This window comes from Humulus lupulus, chromosome 4 (genome assembly GCF_963169125.1).
Source record: "Humulus lupulus chromosome 4, drHumLupu1.1, whole genome shotgun sequence".
Taxonomy (NCBI): domain Eukaryota; kingdom Viridiplantae; phylum Streptophyta; class Magnoliopsida; order Rosales; family Cannabaceae; genus Humulus; species Humulus lupulus.
In genome coordinates, this window is record NC_084796.1 from 6,107,273 (window position 1) to 6,125,615 (window position 18,343).

Sequence of the window (18,343 nt, forward strand, 5' to 3'; positions counted from 1 at the left end):
AAATCTCTAAATGGGACGTTTAAGAGATCTAGAATTTTTATTTGTGTTTGTAAGAAAGGTTCAAGAACTTCAACGAAAACAAGGGAGAAGAACTCAAAAATCTTCTTAAAAATCTTGGAATGTGTGGTAATGGAGATTTTGGAAGAACTTAAAGGGGCCTGGAAGATGAAGAAAATGGATGAAGGGTTTTCTCAACAATTTTTTTTTTCGTTGTACGGAAAGACTTCCAAAATATTCTTGCAAAAGGACCATGGTTGGGCAATGGTATGCGACTTAACCTAAAAGAATGGCCTGTGGAGAGGAATTGCTGCTTGGGGGAGTTTGATCAAGCCAGGTTGGGAATGCAGGTGTGCATGGCTCGATGGATAATTTAAGTTAAAGATAATATCATATGCAATGTTCGATCAATCTAGTGAAGGAGGGGACATACTTCATTTTAATCTAAAAAAAATCTTATTACAACTTTTTCTCCTTACAAATTGCAATGAAAATCGACTCAAACTTTTAAGAATACAAAGTTAACAGCTAACCTTGCCTTCGAATTTACCAAATCTACACCGCAGTAAGAAATTCTTAGTTTTGTGAGGTATTTTAATTAGTGGCTCATGTGTGTTTGATATATATATATATATATATTAATACTAGATACAAACAACGTGCATGTTGACGCCGTTTTTCGTCAACTAGAAAAAGAGAGCAATTAAACAAGAAAATATTAGAGGAAATGAAAAAAAGACGAATACAGGTTCAGCAGTTAAATCTGCCTAGTCCACGAGTCTGTGTTATTAGCACTTTGGAGTTTTCTGAAAACTTTTCAAAGAATAGTTGCCCAGAGTTTTTTCTCTAGATCTTAGAATTTCGGTCCCCTTACAAATGGAGCTTCCTTCTCTATTTATAGAGAAGGTTACAGAATTCATTCCCACATATGTCGAGAAGATATTTTGTGAATCAAATAATACAATGCTATTTAATGCATTATTTCCTACGTACACGGAAACATCCCATAAAATGTGGGATTGGATAACAAATTAAATAATATCCCTTAATTATTGGGATGCTACAACAATAAATACATTCACATGTAACTGATTAGCTCAGATACGAAGTCCATTACATCTTCGAGGCTATCCATCAATCACGAGCTCGTCATCTAACTTCGCCTATGCTCAGAACAAGTAACCATTGACGAAGTCATCTCATTCGAGCTTACACTTCCCGAGCTCGAATCATCTCGTCCGAAGGTAAGAGATGTATCAGGGAAATATATGTGTCAAATCATGGTTATTGCGAGCTCAAAGCATATTCGAGGCTACACACCCTCGAGCTTTTTGAGGTTGTTATTTACAACAACGCGGTTTGACTGAAGTATCATATGACGACCGCGTATATTTTGAGCTTACACCTAACGAGCCTAGATTTTTGGGTCATAACTTCTCATGCTCAAAATCTAGGGGTAATATTTTACCCCCTCAAAAGTATTAATTTGAATCCTATGAGAAGGAAACTTTTGAACTACCCTCCTTGGAAACTGTACCATCTGAGATACTCAAGAGTGGACACGCGTCAGCCAGAGTTTGCTCAACTAGAGTACTTGAGTGCTTTTGTACCATGCCCACGTCTATTCATCTGCCACCTTTATGCCGCCATTGTCATGTATGTGCCTATTCGTTCGATCAAATACCGAATTCGACCAACGGTCCAGATCAGTTCGACGCTTGCCATTCTTTAGGGCCTATTTATATGCCCATATCATCTTCTTCCCCTCACTTTTGCATTTTAAACTTTCAGAGAGAAAAAGGGAGAAACAACCAAAACCCAAACATCGTTCGGTCCTTGCATGTTTTCCAAACCGAGAAAACAAAACAACTTTGGCTTGTTCGACTCTGTGAGGTCATTTTTGCAACCACTCCTCTGGTCATCAATCTCTCTGTATCCGCCGGCCACCGTGTGTAAGTTTCTGTTCTTGATCCCATATGTTCATACATATTTTTTCTTTGTGCACATTTGCATTGTTGTTGCACTGTAGGCACATTTACTAGTTTAGCACTAGAAATTTTTTAGCCAATATTGTATAGATTTTAGATTATGATATTATGGGCTTTAAACCCAAATTTTATGTAGAGGATGCAAATATGGCTTCCTCTACTGTTGTTATTCAAATTACGATACCGTATCGTGTAAACCAAGAAATGGGGTATGGAATTAGGGTTTTTAAATTATACATTTCTCAAAATTATCATCCTTTTGAGTAACCGCCAACTTTTTCCCTGAAAATTCAGGATTCTTTAAAATAAATCCACCTTCCCCTCTTCGGGTTAAATGCACGCTCGAAACCCGAATCTTTCAATAGCTTAGGTTTCTTCCGAGTTCGATCCCGTTCCTTCGATCGAGCTTATTCCATAGTTTCAAGCATTCGAGCTTGAACTATCTTGAATTTTACCTTCCCTCACCCCTTTCTTTCTTGCTAGATGTCACATAATTGTGAGAAACAGTGCGGGTCAGTGCTCACAACTCCATATTCTCCGTCAACTCCAAGCCTTGAATCGCCACTTACTCGAAATCAGCGGCTAATTCGTGAGCACAAAGTGCGGTGTGAGCAAGAAGATATCTGAGCTCACTTCCGACGTCAAATTGACGAGGTTGAAGAAAGGAAATGGAAGAAACTTCGGGTCGCGATTTATCCAGATCCGGATCTTGAGCTTAGACCTATCCTTCTTGATTCCAAGCTCAAAGTAACGGTTTCCTTCAAGCCGGGCGATCTCAAATTTTCACTGATGGAAGAATCATCAAATCGCCCATCCACCTCACAGCCGACTACAATTCCCACCTCGAGAGGGGAGTTCTTCAAGGCCAAGCATTATTGGAGCTCGGTCTCTTCGTTAGGACAAATCACCAACATCCTCGCTCGTCACGGCCTAGGATTGTCAGGCTCACTGAGGTGTCGAGCTTCTACCTCAAACGAACGGAGCTGCTACGCCGGGAGATGGCTTTCCCGACAATAAGCTAAAGCTCGCGGCTTGGAGCCACGAGCATATGAAGGCAGGGGCCTTGTTGCCCTTGAAGTCCTTTTTTAAGGACTTTCTGGATTTTTTTGGGCTTGCGCCCTTCCAGTTCTAGACCAACTCATACAGGGTCTTGTTAGCCCTAAGGTCTCTATACCACAAACTGAGGTGGGAAGGACCTTCGCCAAGAGAGATCCTATATCTCTTTTGTCTGAAAAGCAACACCTCCCGAGCTCGGGGAGGAAATGGTTTCTACTATCTGTCGAGCTTTCCCAGGGAGAAGAAGATCTTCGAGGACATGCCCAACCATCCTTCTAACTTCAAGTTGGCGTTCTTTTGGACAGATGGCCTGGCTCCCTCAAAGTATTATATATTCAGACGAATCCGTAAGTATATGATTCCCTTTCCTTTCATGCTCGATTTTCGCTTAGGCTCGAACTAACCAAAATGTATTCGACTCTTCAGCCAACTATCACCGTCCTACTCCTACGAACGCAATGAAGGAGAATAAAGAAACCCTGCTCCAACTTCCATACGGTAGGCGATCCTTGTCTTATCTTCTTCATAAAGATAAGATTCGAGCCTGCGGTCTTTGGGAGCAGGACCAGTCTACAGACGATATCGCCTACCGGAAGTACGCCAAGTAGGAGCATGTGCCACTCCCCACTGATAAGCTTCCTCCAAGGCGAAGCTCGAAAGCACGATCTCCAGCTCACCATCGCAAGAGTCCATGTTCGGGGAATGATGCCAACGACGAGGCCTCGAGCTCGAGTGACAGAGGTAAGGACATTCTTAGCTCGGCCTTGTGGTCTCCTTCCCTTCTTAAGCATAGACCCGAAACCTTGATCTTACTCTTGGATGATAGGGATAACTTTTATGTATGGTCTTGGGTAGATGATAGGGGAAATACCAAACGATGTATAGTCTGAAGGAAGTTTGGGATGGGATAGTCGTCCAATACGGAACAAATGACTATAGGGACCTTTCGAGGTTGACTTCCACGTATAGGGAAGGGACTCCCCCAGCCTCCTCTAAAGATAGGGGAATTACCTGGTCACCGAGCACGAGCTCGGGGGAGAGTTCCAGTTAGTTTTCATGTCACTTGTCTTTGTTTCCTTTAACTTTCGGCCCTACGCCTACTTTATAATTTTTAAGCTCGTTTTCTAATGTGATTTGGTTATGCAGGCACTATGGATTCCGACCTCGAGAATATGCTTAACAGTGGTGCGGTGGCCAAGCAGAGCAAACACTCGAGGGCCTCACAAAAAACTGGCCGGTCGGCCTAAGTCCCTAAAAGGACTGAGGTGACTCCTCCTCCAGCTCCTCTTGTTGCGAGCCCAGTGGCGACCTCCACTCCCCAGGTCGACATTCCTGCAGAAAATGCTCCTTCTCTGCCTCCTGCTGTCTAGATCCTTCCAACGATCGTCCCATTCCGAAAAAACCAGCTCCCACTCGGGGGCGCCTGTTGTCGATTTCTACTCATTCTGATGAGTATGTTATCGACAACGTTGCCGGGACTCACGGAGCCACTCTCAGCTCGGACGTCCTATCACGAGTGGGCCAAAGCTTCAGAAGTCTTGGGCTCCTCAATGGCAGTTCCTGGTCAACGCTCGGGACTCCCATGTCCTTTATGACAAGAATATCGAGCTCATTCCCTCGGTAATTTCTCTTACTTTGTTATTTATTGTAATTTTACTCGGAGCATGTTCTAACTTTATTTGTTTGGGTGTTAGGCTCTCGCTGCAGTTGCTCAGCTAAATTACAAGCTGAACAACGAGGTTCACGCGAGCATGCCCTATGATCAGGAGTCAAAGGAACTCCAGCTCAAGCTCACTGACAAGTTTAAGGCTGCAAAGTCAAAGCTGGAGGCTGAGCTTAAAGAGAAAAACTCCAGGGTCAAGGAGCTCGAGAAGCTGAACGTCGAGCTCAAAGAGAAGAGCTCCAAGGCTGAGGAGCTTCTCAAGCTGAATGCCAAGCTCAAGGAGGAGAAAAAGGCCACCTTCGAGATAATAGAGAGTGAAAAGGCTTGTCTTCTAGAAGAATTGAAGCAGATGAAGGATCAGGCAGTTGACATGGCCATGTACAGGACTTGGGCCAACAGCGCCGATCTTGACACGAGCTTCTTGGGCACCTTTGAGGATGAGCTTCTGGCCAAATGGAAAGCTCGGCTAGAGGCGGAGGAAGCTGCTCAGGAGGATGTTGAGAAGTCTAAGGAGGATGCTGAGAAGGCTAAGGAAGATGCTCCTGCTTCCTAGATCTCGATCATGGGCTGCATCCCTCTAAAAAAAATTGTAATAGTTTAGAGCCTTTCTTTTTCATGCCATTGGGACAAAAACAATTTATAGCTCGTAAAAGAGCTATTTACATTTGATATTTTTAATAGCATGTTCAACTTTTACTTTAATATTCTTGCTCCACATTTCTTAGATTGAAATATTTTAAGCAATTTATATTATATTTTTGTCTTTATGTTAGTTTATTCATACAAACATATGTTGGATTCATTCATGCATAGTTTGCTCGATATATCCATATCCGATCTCATTATTTGTCAAGGTCGAATCTTACTTTTACCACGCACTCGGAAGTACTTAAGTGGTATGTAAGCTAAGTAGTTTAGTTGTATCTTGCTTTATATAGTCACTTTTCCTCTTCCTCGGACAGTTCCTTAAGGTTATGAGGTTGAAACTTTTGTTGCAAAACACTCTAGCCTCGGTATCGACTTAGCTCGCAGTAGGTTTATCTTTTTCCCACTTGTGTTGATTGATTTTAGCCGGTTTTTTCCAAACCTATTTAGGTCGTGTTTGGTTCGTAATCCATACACTTATATATTTTTTATCTAGTTATATCCAGATCACACTAGTTCACATATCTAGTCATATCCAGACACTTTATTTCTAATAATCTGGTTTCCTCCAAATAATCTTAGCTCGCACATCTGGTTATGTCCAAATTACCTTAGCTCACGCATCTGGTTATATCCAGACACTTCATCTGGTTACGTCCAAATAACTTAGCTCGCGTATCTGGTTATATCTAGACACTTTTATTTTTAGAATACACTTTTAACTTCTATGTCGGGTTAACGGTCCAGACATTTGTTAGTTTTTGTGTATGCTATATTGGAGTTATTTATTTTTTTTCAAACTAATGGTATATATACCACTGATGCCCCCTTAATATCCTATGAGTGAGATCATAGGTTATTAAATTAAGAAGTTTGCAAAAAATACAACACACTGAAATAAAAATGACTTTTAGTCCAAATTTGAACACTTTATTAACAAGAACTTTGTAAAGATAGGCAAAGCATGGTTACATGAGACATCATTCCTACTCTATTGATAGTAAAGTCGTAGATGTTCACCATTCCAAGCTCGTGGTATCAATTCTCCATTTAATCTTGCCAATTTATAGACGCCAGGTCGAATAACTTACTCGATTTGGTAAAGTCCTTTCCAATTAGGCCCAAGTACGCCAGCGGTCGAGTCCCTTGTAGCTAGGAACACACGCCTTAACACCAAGTCTCCCAATCCTAACTTCTTATTCGGAACCTTTTTATTAAAATATCGGGTAGCTCGCTGTTGATATACTACATTTTTCAGTTGAGCTTTATCTCGCCTTTCTTCAATGAGGTCTAGACTTACTTCGAACTGGGATTGGTTCGAGGCTTAATCATAAGCATGGCTACGAATAGTGGGTATTTTGACCTCGATTGGTAACATGGCCTCGCATCCATATGCATGCGAAAAAGGGGTATGTCTTGTTGAAGTGCGAGCCGTAGTTCGATATGCCCACAAAACTTGGGGCAACTCCTTGGGCCATCTTCCCTTAGCTTCTTCCAATTTCTTTTTCATGGAACTCTTGAGAGTCTTATTTACTGCTTTGACTTGGCCATTTTCTTAGGGATGGGCAACGGAGGAGCAGCTTTTGATTATCCCATTTTTTTCCAAAAAAGTGGGTAAATAATTCACTGTCGAATTGAGTACCATTATCTGATACTATTTTCCTTGGCGTTCCATATCAATAGATGATGTTTTTTTACCACAAAGTCCAAGAATTTTTTCGAGGTAATCGTTGCTAATTTGGCCTCGGTCCATTTTGTAAAATAATCGATCGCAACCACCGCATACTTAACTCCACCCTTGCTGGTTGGCAACGAGCCTATAAGATCGATCCCCCACACCGCAAATGGCCATGGGAAGTCATCATTGTTAGATCGGATGGAGGAGCTCACGGAATTATAACAAATTGCTGGCATTTATCGCATTTCTTGACATACTCGAATGTGTCTGCTTTGATAGTGGACCAGAAGTATCCTTGTCTTATAATTTTCTTTGATATGCTATGCCCCCCAATATGGTCTCCACAAAATCCTTCATGAATTTCTTCTAGGATTTTCTTGGCCACGGGTGGAGTCAACCATTGGAGTAATGGCATAGAATATCCTCTCTGATATAAACTTCCTTCCACAATAGTGTATCTGGGAATCTGATACATCAGTTTTCGAGCCTTGTTCCGTTCTACTAGGAGAATGCCGGTTTCGAGGTAATTGAATATTGGGGTCATCTAGGTTGGTTTGGAGCCTATCATGAATACATCTTCCTGTTCAGGCTCGCAAATACTGGGAGTCGATAGGTGCTCAATAGGCACTATGTTTAGCGCATCGACCTCATTGGACGTGGCGAGTTTGGCTAAGGCATCCGCATTTGAGTTTTGCTCTCATGGAACCTACTCTTTTGTATAGAACTCGAAATGTTCGAGTGCCGCTTTCGCTTTTTCTAGATATGCGGCCATCTTTGTGCCACGAGCCTGATATTCCCCTAGAATTTGGTTAACCACCAACTGCGAATCACTGTAGCAATGTATTTCCTTGGCCTTGAGCTCTTTGGCTATTCGTAGTCCTACCAATAAAGCTTCGTACTCAGCCTCATTGTTAGATGCTTTGAAGCTAAATCTCAAGGCAGAGTGAAATTGACTTCCAGCCTGAGTGATTAATATAATCCCTGCCCTCGATCCATTTTCGTTGGAAGATCCATCGACGTAAAGTTTCACAGCTCGTGGGCTGGGGTTACAACTTCGTCATTAGACACTCCCGTACATTCCACAATGAAGTCTACCAGGGCCTGCCCTTTTATGGTCGTTCTTGGATGATACGTAATCTCGAATTGCCCGAGCTCAACAACCCATTTTAACAATCTGCCTTTGGTTTGGACAAGACTTGCCGTAGTGGTTAGTCAGCCAGCACGTGGATGGGGTGTGCTTGGAAGTAAGGTCGAAGTTTTCGAGATGAGTGGATCAGGTTGAGAGCTAGCTTTTCCATTATTGGGTATCTCGATTCTGCCCCCAGTAACCTTTTACTAACATAGTATACTGGTTTTTGTACCTTCTCATCTTCTCGGACGAGCACAACACTGATGGCATGGTCGGTTGTAGCGAGATACAAGTATAAGACTTCTCCCGTGATAGGTTTTGACAAGATCGGGGTTTCCACAAGATGTTTCTTTAGTTCCTGGAATGCGAGCTTGCATTCTTCTGTCCATTCAAATTTTTTGCCCCCCTCTCAAAAGGTTGAAAAATGGCAGACATCGGTCTGTAGATTTAGAGATAAACCTACTTAATGCCGCCATCCGTCCAGTTAAGCTCTGGACATCATTATGCTTTCGAGGTGAGGGCATGTCGATTAACGCCTGGATCTTGTCGGGATTAAGCTCTATTCCTCGCGTGTTCACTATGAAACCCAAAAACTTCCCCAACGATACTCCAAAAGAGCATTTTTTGGGGTTGAGTTTCATGTTGTATTTCCGTAGCACGGAAAAGCATTCTTCGAGGTCATCCACATGGTTATTGTTATATTTAGATTTGACTAACATATCATCAACATACACTTCCATGTTATTTCCTATCAGCTTGGAGAACATCTTGTTTACAAGCCTTTGGTACGTCGCTCCAGCATTTTTAAGCCCAAAAGGCATAACATTGTAACAGTACATTCCTTTATCTGTTACAAAACTCATATGCTCTTGTTCCGGTGCATGCATGGTGATCTGGTTATATCCAGAATATGCATCCATGAATGACATAAGACCGTGGCCAGCTGTGGTATCTACGAGCTGATCGATCCGAGGTAGGGGAAAGCAATCCTTAGGGCATGCCTTGTTGAGATCGGAGTAGTCGATGCAAGTTCGCCATGTTCTGTTAGGTTTTGGAACCAATACTGGGTTGGCGACCCAATCAGGGTAGAAGGCGTCTCGTATAAATCAGCTCGCCTTTAACCTATCGACTTCTTCCTTCAAGGCTTTCTTCCTATCATCGTCCAGGAGTCTTCGTTTTTGCTACTTCGAAGGGAAGCTCTTGTTAATGTTAAGTGCATGGCTTATCACATTTGGACTTATCCCTACCATGTCTGAATGTGACCACACGAAAACATCCTGGTTCTCCCTCAAGAAGCAAATTAATTGCTACTTTGTTTTTTCTGAAAGGTTTTTCCCCACCTTCATAGTTTTTGGAGGATCAACTTCTTCGAGCTTGACCTCTTCGAGCTCCTCTAGCGGCTCGAGGCCATCCCTTTCCTCTATTCTTGGATCAATCTCTTCATCTATTTTGAAGATTGTCCCATCCTTATTCGGAATCACAACAAGTGTTTGTGCACTTGTTTGCTTTTTCCCTCTAACGAAAATGCTGTAGCATTCCCTCCCTGTGAGTTGTTCCCCTTTCAGAGTCCTGATGCACTAGAAGTCGGGAACTTGATGGCCAGATGCCTAACGGACGAAACTGCCCCAGCCCTACTAGGGCGGGTCTCCCGAGCAGTACGTTATAAGCTGATAGGAGATCCACCACGACGAATTCCATCATCTTGGTTACCGAGACTGGGTAGTCTCCCAAGGTTACAGGGAGTTCTATGGATCTCATACAGGAAATCCCTTCTCCTGAAAAGCCATACAACGTAGTTGCACAGGCTTTTAGGTCGCGAAGCGCGAGTCCCATGTTTTCTAAAGTGGCTTTGTAGAGGATATTTACCGAGCTCCCGATATCAATCAAGACTCGGTGTACCCTCTTGTTCGTGATCAGAAGGGTGATGACCAGGGGCCATTATGGGGGAACTGGACATGAGACGCATCCTCTTCAGTAAAGGTTATGGGTTGTGTTTCAACCCTTTGTTGTTTTGGAGCTCTAGGTTCGGGTTAGTATGGATAACCATCACCAGTTTTTAACTCATTGACATATCTTTTCTGGGCATTCTTGCCCGTGCCTGCGATGTGAGGTCCCCCCGAGATGGTTATCACATCCTCTCCATCAATCGGTGGGGGTCGTTCATCCTCCCATGGTCGAGAGTTATTGTTTTGGGCAGGTGGTGTAGCTGTTGTCCTTTGGTCGGCGGAAGCTTGGTTGAGGTTTCAGTTTCTTACATATTGCTCGAAATATCCCCTCGAGATCAATCCTTCGATCTCATCTTTCAACTATCGACACTCATCAGTTGTATGTCCGATGTCTCGGTGGAAACTGCAGTACTTGTTGGAGTCTCTTTTTGCCTTTTGGTTCCTCATGGGATCAGGTCGTCTGAAAGGGACCTGGTTTTCATTAGCCAGGTAGATATTCTCCCAAGAATCATTGAGCTCGGTATACACTTTGTATACGGAAAAGTATCTTTCCCCTTTCTTCTTCTTTCCCCCATCCGCCTCGGGGTTATTCCCTTCATTTTTCTTTCTCTTAGAGGGGTTGTCCCCGGGGGCTTCTGAAGTCATAGGATCTGCCGAGGTCAAGGCAGAGTTTGTGTTTGCTGTAGTTACGGGATGAGAGGTCATATTCAACGCTGACCTCGCCTCTTCTACATTAACAAACCTTTGAGCTCGTCGATTGAACTCGGTTAAGGACCTTACGGGCTTCCTTTACAAATCTTCCCAGAGAGGACTTCCAGGCATTACTCCAGCTCGAACAACCATTAAATGACCAATATCGTCAACATCACAAGCTCGAGCGACTTCCAAGTTAAACCTTGTGAGATAACCTTTCAGTGACTCATTTGGCTGTTGTCGGGCATTGGTTAAGGCAGAAGCCTCGGGCCTAATGCCGACCATGGCTTTGAATTGTTTCTTGAAATCTCTCGATAGTTGATCCCAAGAAGCAGTCGAATGTCTTTTGTATTTTTCAAACTAGTTTTTTGCTGGTTTGAGAGAGGTTGGGAACAACATACACCTAAGCTCGTAGCCCACATTACTGGCTCACATGATCGTGTTGAACGTGCTTAAGTGATTGTATGGATCTGAATTTCCATCGAATGGCAGGACATGGGGAATTCTAAATCCTTAAGGAAACGGGGTGCTAGAGATATGAGGGGCAAAGGGCTCGAGTTCCTCATTGAACTCTTCGTCTCGTTCCCGACTACGTTCGTTCTGCAAGAGTCTGAATGCTCTTTCCAACTACTCAATCCTTTCTTGGACTGGATCTATGGGAGGTCTGGCCTAAATCTGAGGGAACTGGTTATCGTTGGTTACAACTCTAGTTCCCCGCCTCGGTGCAGGATGTTTGCGCCTGTTGAGATAATCTCTCAGATCTGGATTCGGGGGATTATCACATCCCCAATTATGGTTTAAATGCTCCTGTAAATCTGGGTGATCTCCTCGATTTCCAGTGTTCCTGGGCTCCGGGTTATATATACTTACGGATCTAGTTTCACTCGAGCTTTCGTTGACATGGCTCGTTGCATGATTATTACGAGATGGGTTTCCTGCTGGCCTCCTTGTCTTAATAGTTTGCGATCGAGACAATTGGCTCCTCGTGGGATGGGGACTCCTACGCTCCCTAGCAGTTTCTTCATTCCCATGTCTTCGCCCAGCTCGCCTTTCCTTATCACGATGGGCCGGTTGCGCATCCCTGCGAACTGGCGAGGGATGCCTTATTGGCAATAGTGGGTGCCTTATTGGAGAAGGTGGTTGTCATCCATTATGGGGCCTAGAAGGCCCTACATTAGCTCGATCAGGCTCTGGCACATTATGTGTTGCACCAGGATTTCGGGTCCGAGCCTCTGAGGGGGCTCGGTTATTCCCTATTCCTGCTGGCACCTCTGCAGTTGGGTTGGCAGCACCTTCAGCCTGGTTACCTCTTCGGGGTCTTGGTTGGACAGGCTGCTCTGCTGGTGGCGGAGGTTGCTCCGCTCTTCGGGTGGTTGCGTTTTTACGCGGCCGTCCTCGAGGCCTACGAGGTGGGACGTGAACGTCCCACGGAGGCGGAGCCTGGGCATCTTGCGGAGGTGGGGCCTGAGCCGCATGCACTTCAGCAGCTAGTCTGGCTAGCTCTTCGTTGCGTTTTTTAGCTTCTACCAACTATTTACACAGTTGGCGATTTTCGAGTTCCACGATTGGGACATATCTCTCGGGATTGTAGTACATATCCTCGTCGGCCCTGGGAGCAGGTGGTCCCCGAAAGTCGGACGAATCACTCCTCTCATCGGGACCAGAATTCATCATAGGTTGCTTTCCAGGTCGCCGAAGGTACTCATATTCGTCTAGGATTTCCTCCTCAGGAATATTGGGATCATTTGCAGCCATTGCTAATTTGAGAGGCTTTCTGACTAAACAGATTCACGCACTGTTTAATAGCTCTCAATGAAAGCACCAAACTGTTGACGCTGTTTTCATCAACTTGAAAAAGAGAGCAATTAAACAAGAAAATATCAGAGGAAATTAAAAAAAGACGAATACAGGAGATTTTTACGTGGTTCAGCAGTTAAATCTGCCTAGTCCACGAGTCTGTGTTATTAGCACTTGGGAGTTTTCTGGAAACTTTTCAGAGAATAGTTGCCCAGAGTTTTTTCTCCAGATCTCAGAATTTTGGTCCTCTTACAAATGGAGCTTCCTTCTCTATTTATAGAGAAGGTTACAGAATTCATTCCCACATATTTCAGGAAGATATTCTATGAATCAAATAATATAATGCTATTTAATGCATTATTTCCTACGCACACGGAAACATCCCATAAAATGTGGGATTTGATAACTAATTAAATAATATCCCTTAAATATTGGGATGTTACAACAATAAATACATTCACATGTAACCAATTAGCTCAGATACGAAGTCCATTACATCTCCGAGGCTATCCATCAATAACGAGCTTGTCATCTAACTTCACCTACGCTCAGAACAAGTAACCATTGACGAAGTCATCTCATGTAGAGTCCAAGAACTTTACTTAGCTAAGATAGATAGTAGTATGATAGTATTTATAGCATTATCTTTGTTACTTTGGATTTTTGGTTCAGACCGGGAGTTATTTGGACACTCATAGTAGTACTTATAGATTTTCTAAGTTTAACCTATAGTTTAAGAATATTAAGTATAACCTAAGGTTTGATTAATGTGACTGATATTAAGGATTATATTATTATATTATAAGGTTTAGACATCAACCAATAGGATTTTAAGCACATGTTTTGAATGGTAATTAAGGATTAAGATTTTTGAGGATTAAATATAATAAGGAGTAAAGTTTGAATGTTATAGGGTCAGTCAGCAGCTTTGAGTACGTTGAGGGCTTAGTCAAGGCTGTTTACTCCATTCAAACCTAGCTAAAAATGTGTAATTTCGTGTTTAAATATTCAGCGTATGCCGATATATCGTAGCTATAGGGGGCGATATGTCGCAGCACGTAGATACGGAAAACACGAAACGATGCACGGTCGCCTCGGGCATACTGGCCCAGGCGATATATCGCCTACAGGGGGCGATATATCGCCTCCTTCAGCATGGATTCAAACTCTTTTGAATTCATTTCCTTTCAGCCATTCAAACTCCTTCAACAGTCCAGCATCTTGTGAACGAGTCTTCAGCCTCTGCTGAACGATTATTCAAATGATTTTCACCTAAAAAGCCATTATTTTTATTCAAGTAAAATCAAGATATTTTCATTCCCAAACTCTATAAATAGGACCTAGTACCCAGCCATTATTCACCATTTGCTCTAAGTTCAGAAGCTGCTAGTGTTAAATGAGTGTGAGAGTGTAAACACTTGGTTTGGGGAAAAACTATAAGCTTAAACATCATAAGCTTATCAAACACTTTGGGAAGTGAGTTCTATAGTATTTCGGTGAAGGTTAGATTGATCTTGCAATCTTTGAGGTAAACCCAAAACTCTAGTTCCTTTCTGTATTTTATGTTATTTCCTTTCTCAAAACCTTCTACTCAGTCCCCTAACCTTATTCTTATTTTGGTTAGGGAATCCAAGCTCTTAAGCATATAAGTTGGTAAGTATGTTTTTATGGTTTAGTCTTTCCATCTCTTTCATTTCATCTCCTTTCTTTAGACTCACTCTTTCTTATGGTTTTAGGAGTGTTCCAAAAGTCCCAACTCAGTCCATAATCCCGGTAACTTTGGTAAGGAAAATAGGCTAGAATTAATATGTTATGTGCTTATGTTATCTATATGTTTTATGTTATTAAAAGTGTTATGATATGTATATGTGTATGTTTGTAGGCTTGGGCATATGACCCATATGACTAACAAGACCCCAAATGGGTTATGGGCATATGGCCTACTTAGCTAGTAGGACCCCATTAATCCCATGGGCATATGCTTGTTTAGTCTATGGGACCCCAAGTAATAATGGCCATTATAATAAGTGTATTATGTGTTATGATATGTCTTTACGTTATTATGACATTATGTTTATGTTTATGACTATGTGTTTGATTTTCCTTGCTGGGCATTAGGCTCATTCCTTTCTGTTTATGTGCAGGAAATAAGCTTTAGAGGCGGAAAGATTCGTGACGCTTAGAGGATGTGTATCGATGGTGAATGGAGTCAAGGGGCCGAGCGTTATTCGATTCGAGGATGTAGTCTTGTTTATGCTTTTATGGTTTTAAATGTATTTTCCGCATTTTCTATGTAACTCTTTTTAGTTTTAAGTTATTTTTGTTTTAAAGACAATGGGTACCCATATCCTACTTATTTTATGAAAGTAAACTTTGTTTCTACAAGTTTCTGATAAATTATGGTATTTTCGCAAAAATGTAAGTTTTATGTATAGTTTCGTTAATGGTCCAAAAAGTCTAGAGTAGTGGGTCGTTACATCTCATTCGAGCTTACACTTCCCGAGCTCGAATCATCTCGTCCAAAGGTAAGAGATGTATCAGGGAAATATGTGTCAAACCATGGTTATTGCGAGCTCAAAGCATATTCGAGGCTACACACCCTCGAGCTTTTCGAGGTCGTTATTTACAACAAAGCATTCTGACTGAAGGATCATATGACGACCGTGTATATTTCGAGCTTACACCTAACGAGCCTAGATTTCGGGGTCATAACTTCTCACACTCGAAATATGGGTGTAACAGTGCACATTTGCTTATTTTATTTGTAGAATTTATTAATTATTTTTATCAAATTTGTATCATTGTCATATAAAATTTAAATAATATTATATATAAAAAAATGACATAAACATATTAAATGAAAAATTGAACCAAAATATTGTTTATGATTTTTTAAAATATATATAATATGATAACTTTTTTAAACATAAATGATTATTTTTTTAATAAAAATAAAGATTATGTATTATATATTATAATTATAATGATATTTTATAATATTTAAATTTATATTAATATAATTAATAAATATCTACTAATTTATTTTAAAGTCATATTCCATTAAATATTTAGAATATTCCGTTAAAGTTAACAAAATAAACCGTTAAAACAAAAAAAAAAAATCATTATCTATACACTTTTTATATAAAAGAGATAATTATTTAAATACAATTATGGTTTAATAAATATAAAATCATCACTTTTTATATTACATCCTCCCCCTCTTTATAAGGATTTAGACAGTTTTCTCTCCATCTCTACCTATGATTTAGAGACTTTTTCTCGCCATCATGTAAACGAAAGTAAACTTGATTAAAAGATATATGTTAGAGGATGCTTGTTAGAGCAATCTAAAATTACATTTTTTATTTTATAAGTATTATGAAATATTGTTAATCTAATCATAATCACTGGACACCTTATAATATGTTAAATAGTAACGAGTGAAGAAAGGGAAACTCTTCTTTAAGATGGTTTACCTAGAAAAAAAAAGTTTTCTAAAAAATGTATACTGGATATCAAGATGTGAGAATCATCAAGTTCTAGCTTATATTATTGAGCATAATGAATAATACGAAATATATAGGTAGAAAAAAAATTGAAAAAAAAAAAACAAAGAATGCTATAAATATATATATATATATATATATAACTACACAGACACAGTGGTGTTTGAAATAGCAACTAGCGAGTAGCCTCAGAAACGTAAGCAGATGAAACTTGATCAAAGAAGAAAGCTAGCAAAGAGGATTAGCAGAAATAATGCAGATAAAGTTAACGGAGAAATATAATGTAAATCGATCGGTACAAGAAATTTAGTTGCAGATTTAATTTACCTGAACCGGAGCTAGCCCTCTACGGTAATAAGCAACGTGAGCAATTGATCCTATTTTACCCTACTCTTTGGTGTGGTACTAAAACAGGACTGAAAATTGTTTCTGGCTCTAATTAACTTTATGTCAACGATTGACTTGTTTTATTTTAGGACTTTCGATTTTACAGTTTGGAGTTATCATATAATTAATGTGGCGTTGAAGAAGGAAACTAGTGCGAGTCCTTTGAAGTAAAGACCTACCTGCCAAAATTAAATTAAATAATAAATATGATTTTTTTTTTCCCTAAACTAATACCACTTGCAATTCGTGCCTCTCGAATTTTTGAGGTTGTTAAAAATTCCGGTGAACTATGCACTGTTATTGAATATGAGATTTATGTTAGTTTTTGAGTGACGTGGCTGACAGATTGCTGATTTGGTAGTTTTGATACTGACGTAGCATTGCCACATGTATAATTAAATAAAAATAATAATTATTTAAAAAATTATTTTTATATTTTTTTCCTTTTTTTATAAAAATACTTTTTGCTTCTTTTTATTTAAATAAAAAATCATATACAATAGTAACCTTAAGGGTTTATATCAACAGAGACTTCCAGTATTTTTTAAAAGTATCACTTAGGTCCCAAACTTTATTTTGTATCACTTAGGTCCTCAAACTTAATAAATGTGTATCACATACGTCATTTTTATTGGAAAATGATATACAGAATGTGTAGGAGAAAGTGATTTATGAGCTTGCGGAGAGTGATTTATGAACCAGTTAGTTCTTTTGTGATTAACTGGGTCATAAATCGTTTTCTGCTACGTATTCTGCGTATTATTTTCCAACATAAAGGACATATTGATACACATTTATTAAGTTTGGGGATCTAAGTGATACTTTCCAAAAATAGTGGGGACATCTGCTGATGTAAACTCTAACTTTAATAGTATTTTATTTGTATTATTTGCTTTATTAGTTTTATTTGCATGTATAATAAATTTCTTATTTGATTAATTATGCTTCATTTTTTTTTACTCAAAGATGGCAAATTTTAAAATTTAAATATATTAAAAAAATTAAAAATAATAATGTTTATGAATTGGAGTAGAAAATGATGACATGGTTAGTAGAAAAGTGATATTTCTCAAAGAAAAAAAAAAAGAAAATTGTAAATTATTGGGTAGTAGTGGTCGATGTCATATTATATTCATACCATATTTATTAATTTACATTTTTATTATAACCATACTTTTATACTCCAATTAATAAAATATTAATTTTTTGATTTGTTTAATTTTTAAAATTCACCATCTTTGAGGAAAAAAATTGAAGCATAATCAATCAAACAAGAAATTTATTATACATGCAAATAAAACTAAATCAAATAGTACAAATAAAATACTATTAAAGTTACTATTGTATATGATTTTTTTAATATTTAAATAAAATGAAGTGAAAAATATATATAATTTTTTAATCAATTATACACGTGGCACTGACTTCGCAGTACCACGTCAGTACCCAAACTGCCAAATCAACATTCTGTCAGCCACGTCACCCAAAATCTAACAGAAGTCCCATATTCGGTAATGGTGCATAATTCGGGGGGAATTTTTAACAACGTGAAAAATTCAGGGGGCACGAATTACAAGTGGTAATAGTTCAGGGGGAAAAATCATATTTACTCTAAATTAAATGTTTATATACTCGCGGTGATGAAAATGTTGAAATATTATTCTAAAATTATAATTAAATACTTAAAATGATTTGTTTTCTTAGAGTAAAACTATCTTCGTATGTTATGTTTTTGAGTTTTCCTTTTATGTATATTCTCTGAGTTACATGAACACTCTCTAAGTTGTATTACTGACACTAGAAGAAAAAACGTTTTTAGGGGGAACACTATTAGGAGCGCCATTACGCAGTCACC

The 18,343-nt window shown here is 39.7% G+C and overlaps 1 protein-coding gene across 5 annotated transcripts in view; it reads right to left on the reverse strand.

Annotated features, from left to right (window-relative positions):
• LOC133829809 (uncharacterized) overlaps window positions 1–16,589 on the reverse strand; it is a 33,150-nt gene extending 16,561 nt beyond the window's left edge. For 4 of the 5 annotated variants that reach the window (XM_062259609.1, XM_062259607.1, XM_062259608.1 and 1 more), the window contains exon 1: window positions 16,429–16,587. The gene's annotated coding sequence lies outside the window, so the exon portion shown is untranslated. Of the gene's footprint in view, window positions 1–16,428 lie in introns of all 5 variants that reach the window. The other variant, XM_062259610.1, reaches the window with a different exon arrangement.
• Between the last annotated feature and the right edge of the window lie 1,754 nt (window positions 16,590–18,343).